Source organism: Equus przewalskii, chromosome 32, assembly GCF_037783145.1.
Source record: "Equus przewalskii isolate Varuska chromosome 32, EquPr2, whole genome shotgun sequence".
Classification (NCBI taxonomy): Eukaryota; Metazoa; Chordata; class Mammalia; order Perissodactyla; family Equidae; genus Equus; species Equus przewalskii.
Genome location: NC_091862.1, coordinates 21,860,897 through 21,866,373, shown reverse-complemented (window position 1 = coordinate 21,866,373; position 5,477 = coordinate 21,860,897). Strand labels below are relative to the sequence as shown.

Sequence of the window (5,477 nt, the reverse complement as noted above, 5' to 3'; positions counted from 1 at the left end):
CTATTAAGATGATCATGTGTTTTTTGTCCTTTGTTCTGTGAACATGGTGTTATATTGATTGATTTTCATATGTTGAACCATCCTTGCATACTAGGGGTAAATCCTACTTGGTCGTGGCGTAGAGTCCTTTTGATATGCTGTTGAATTCAGTTTGCTAGTATTTTTTTGAGGATTTTTGCATCAATATTCATCAAGGATATGGGTCTGTAGTTTTCTTATAGTGTCTTTATCTGGCTTTGGTATCAGTAATACGCTGCCTCGTAGAATGAATTTGGATGTGTTCCCTCCTCTTCAATTTTTTGGAAGAGTTTGAGGAGGCTCAGAGTTAATTCTTCTTTAAATGTTGGGTAGGATTTTTAAGTGATGCCATCCAGTCTTGGGTATCACTCAAGAGCATCAATTGAGGCTTGTGATGCCCCTTTTATATTTCAATCTTTGTCCTTAGAAACTATAAGGGCTATACATGATTTGGAAATGAGGCTGTACCAAACAATGGCCAAAGAAGAACCATCCATTGTATGCCATCTCTTTTGTCTGGTCATTCAGAAATATAATGCTATCAGCTATGATGGCTGTTGCTTGTTGCTTCAAATTATTTTTATCTGGGCAGTTACCCGAACCAACTTTTCCTTCCACATAAATTCAAGACCACTTTTTCATATAGTGGTATGCCAAATCTCTGAGTCCTGGCCAGAACACTGGTATTCTGTGCTATGTTGTCTTGTCACTGACATTGCCCATTTGATATACCTCATTTTCCCTCGATTGCCACATCTCATTTGTTGCAAGAGAAAATATTGTTGCCGGATTTTTCCTTCCACCTGTCTCATGACAGCCTACTAACCTACTTGCCCAAGTGACTGCACACAATTCAGAGACCTTTCAAGAACCAAATTGCTAGCTATTTGAGATTCGTGTCTTACAAACTGATGAAATACCTGTAATACAGGTCTTGGACACAGGGGTTCTTTACAATCGAATCTGTGGCTCTAGCCTAGACATCTGTGAGCCAGGGGATCTGTTGGGAGGTTTTTGTTTCCTGACTCAATCTCCTTACTAGTTAATGGTCTGTTCAGATTTTCTTTTTCTTCATGATTTAGTCTTGGAAGGTTGTGTGTTTCTAGGATTTTCCCATTTCTTCTACGTTATCCAATTTGTAGGCATACGATTTTTCATGGTTTTCTCTTATAATCCTTTTATTTCTGTAGCATTGGTTGAAATGCCCCCCTTTCATTTCTGATTTTAGTTATTTGAGTTTTCTCTCTTTTTTTCTTAGTTCATCTTACTAAGGGCTTTTCAATTTTGTTGATCTTTTTAAAAAACCAACCCTTACCTTTGTTGATTTTTTCAATATTTTTATGTCCTCAATTTCATTAATCTCTGCTCTAATCTTTGTTCTGTGCTTAAGATAGTATATTTTAGGTTATGTATTTTTTACCACAATTTTTAAAAATTGAAAAAGAAGAGAAAGCAGATCAGTTTGCCTGGGGGAAGGAACAGGAGTGAGGGATTGCAAAGGGTCATGAGGAAACTTTTGAGGCTGATGGATTTTCTTGATTGTGGTGATGGTTTCACAGCTATAAACATATGTCAACACTCATCAAATTGTACACTTGACATATGTGCAGTTTATTGTATGTCATTATCCCTCAATAAAGCTGCCAAATTGCAGGTTTTCCGAAAACAAGTCAAATATTTAAATTTGCAGGCATACATTAAGCCAAGTGATTCTTTTCTAAGTGTAGTCTATTCAAAATTCCTGAACTAAAAAGTCCATATGAGTATATTTGTCTTCTTTACTTTACATGTTCATATTTCTGCAATTTTGATCCTGCCCTGCTGTTACAATCGAGTCCTTTACTCCCAGTTTTCTTCAAAAGAGGGAGGACTCTCAAGGGGCCTAAGTTCAACGGACAGATGCTCTCATCTATTTTTCAATTAGATCTTTCATCATCATGCTTCCAGATAGATATTCATCCCATCAAAAGAGGTCATATCTATAAAACGGGACTGTTCTCTTAATTTTTTAAAGCAGATAACGTTTATGACATTATAGCAGACACTTCGTATGTTTAACTTTGCAGATTTATTTTTCAAGACCTTTATTTATCCACAATAAAACCAGCAATGAAGTTACACTACCCCGGATGGCTTTGAGACGCTAATTGTGTTGTTGAAATTATACCGTTTAAACCACAGATGTGACTACTCTTACACTAATACTTGTAAAAAAATCTAAAACCCCTCCTTATTACAGCAAACTGAACCTAAAACACTACGATGTGCTGTCTAATAGATGTGAGATGTTTGAAGGGAACCGGACCTGGATGCAATTTGGCATTTTACTCTTTGGTTCTTAATGATTACTTATGTCATCACACCAGGTTCAATGTAATCACAAGATTCTCCCTTGTTTTGCCCTTCAAAACGAGAAATTCTCCTTTTTTCAACTAGTTAATTCCATTAGATAGTCGACCACCTTGTCCACATACAGTGACTCCAACTCCACGTAGCTGCTTCATCTGCAATTTAAATCTTACTGGCTCCAATGACCCCTGTTGAAGGCATTGGCTTCAACATAATTTATTCAGCATTGTATTCAAAAGATTTTTATTGAACATCAAACTATGTGCCAGGGTTCTAGACCAGAGATGCAGTAGTGAATAAGAAAAGCATAGTCATTCTCATGGAATCTATAGTCTAATTGGAAGACAGATATTGAACAAGCAATTATAAGATTGATGAGTGTTACCATAAAGAAAGTACAGGATGTTTGCTATGGGAACATTTCTTTTTCCTCTGGGCTTCAGGAGGGAAAACCACCAGGTTAACAAATGACTATGTTTTCCCTCCAGCTCTGCTCCTGGCAACCGAAAGGAAAGATTCCACATAGGGGATATCTGTATCTAGAAGTAGAAACAAGTCCGTAGGACTAATTTTTTTCTTCCTTTTTAGGAAAGTAGAAGCGTCCTTCTTGGCACCAGACATACTTCCAGCTTAGCTGCTGGCTGGGAAGACTAGGTATTTACAACAATTCTTTTAGTTTTCTCTTGGTAACTACAGCTCTTCCCCATATTTTTTGTGTCTCCCTGCCTAGGAAACTTAGAAAATACCCTCAAAAAGAGGTTGCATTCCTATGTTTTTAAACAATAGTTAAGGCAGTTGTTGGACCATATTACAAATTGGTTTCATGAGAACCTTGAAGAGATCTTTCTTTTTCTCTTTTCTGTCTTAGATTTCTTGAAATACCTGGGAGCTCTCAGAAAAAACACTCTGTTGACTTTAAGGCTGTGTTTACAAGTCAGCAGTACAGACACACTTTTGCCGTGAAAACCATTTGGTGGATCCACAAGCGTAGTTAAGCTTGTCATTGAGTAAAGTCAATGAACAACTCAGGCATGTTCTGAAAGATCCGTGGGTCCACCCTCAACCCCAGTGTCAACAGCAGCTGAAACAACAGGAAAAGAGGGTCACATCTGGTTAAAACTACAAAAGAGAGATAAGATGCTTTTCAAAGGCTAACCTAGGATTATTTTTCAACCAGGGCTAAGCCAAATAGAAGATAAACTGCACGTTGACCTGCAGAATCCTGTAGAATCTCTGCCAGCTCAGAATCAAGCCTGCTTAAGGGAGCTGCTTTCTCTCCGTGTTTGTCCCTGGCTCCCAGAAGAGAGGACGGGAATGTTGCTACCTGCTGCTCAAGTCTTCCCTCAACCCTCAGCTTCCTGGCATCCCTGGTGTGCAGGGGTAGATCTGTGAGATTGAGATTAGTTCAGCATTTCCATTGAAATATAATTCTTTTGGCTGACAAGGACAAAAAATTGTCCTGACAATAGACCTAGAAATAATCAGGCATTGGATTTATGTGAACATTAGCACTTATGATGGAAAGAGCCCTAAACCCTGGGAAAATCACGTAACCTCTTGGGTCTCACTCTCTCTCTCTTTTTTTTTTGGTGAGGAAGATTGGCCCTGAGCTAACATCTGCATCAATCTCTCTCTATCTTGTATGTGGGACACTAGCACAGCATGGCTTGATGAGTGGTATGTAAGTCTGCACCTGGGATCTGAACCCACAAACCCCAGGCCACCGAAGCAGAGTGTGTGAGCTTAACCACTACACCACCAGCCTGGCCCCATCATTTTTCCTTCTTTTAAAGTGGCCTGTATTAGAAAGCTGCACATCTGGATCACTGGGGATACTTGTTAAAAGTGGCTATTTCTGGCCCACCCCTGCAGATTCTGGGTAGCGGTCTGGCGTGAGGATGAAGGGGGCGCGGTGGGAGTGGGGCTTGGATGGGAGTGTGGGTGGAGATGTGTATTCTCACAGCTCTGCTGGTGATTCTGCTGGGTGACGTCAAGTTCTGCTCCACAGTTCTCAGGGATGATATCAGGAAACCACAAAGTTAATATTCTGCGAGTAATACCCTGGTCATATACTACTACCTAAAGTCTCACAAGCTGTGCTGAAAAGACCATATTTGTTGCTCTTTCCTCGCATCTCCCAAAGACTAATCTGGGTTGACCCCAGAGTTATAAATAGTAATAATAATTATAATAAAAAAATTTACTGCATGCCAGGCACTGGCCTAAACACTTCATAGATATTCACACAATTCTCTCAACAACCCGGTGAGAGAGAGTATTACTATTGTCCTCCCTTTTACAGATGAAGAAACCAAGGCACAGAGAAGTCAAGTAACTGACATATGGTAACACAGATGGTCAAGTGTATCAACTAGATTCAGGTTGGCTCAGGGGAGCTTTCTGTCTAGAGAAACCCAAGTAGTATATTGGGTGGCAGCACAGTTTTATGGAACAAGCCCAGGCTTTGGTGTCAAACACTTATTCAAGTTCTGGTGCAACCACTCACTCGCTGTGTGATCTTGGGTGATCCTGTCAGCCTTGCTAAGTGTCTTACTCAGCTCAGCTGCTGTAACAAGATACCATAGACTGGGCGGCTTCAACAACAGGCTGTTATTGCTCACAGATCTGTAGACTGGGAAATCCCAGATCAAGGAGCCGGCAGTGTGGCTCCTGGTGACAGGCCTCTTCCTGGTTTGCAGATGGCCATCTTCTTGCATCCTCACGTGGCAGAGAGAGAGAGGCCTCTGATCTCTCCCACGTCTTATAAGGGTATTGACCTCATCACAGGGGCTCCACCTGTGACTTCTCCCAAACCTAATGACCTCCCCAGTCCCACCTTCAAATGCCAGCCTGCTGGGGGTCAGGGCTTCACCACAGGAATGGGGTAGGGGGAGGACACAGACATTTAATCCATAGCACTAAGCTTCAATTTCTCTATCTGCAAAATACAGATGACATTTATTTGTAAAGTGTGAGAATGAAATAAGATTTTTATAAGGCTTTAGTTCAGTCTCATAATAAAATCAAGGTAATGCATTAAAAAAATTTATTGCTTTGGTGGCCCAGGTTTGCGGGTTTGGATCCTAGACACAGGCCTACCCCACTTGTTG

General features: G+C 40.5%; 1 pseudogene; it reads right to left on the bottom strand.

The window, feature by feature from the left end:
- Positions 1-441: 441 nt before the first annotated feature.
- On the bottom strand, positions 442-5,084 carry LOC103552301 (single-stranded DNA-binding protein, mitochondrial pseudogene; annotated as a pseudogene).
- Positions 5,085-5,477: the final 393 nt, after the last annotated feature.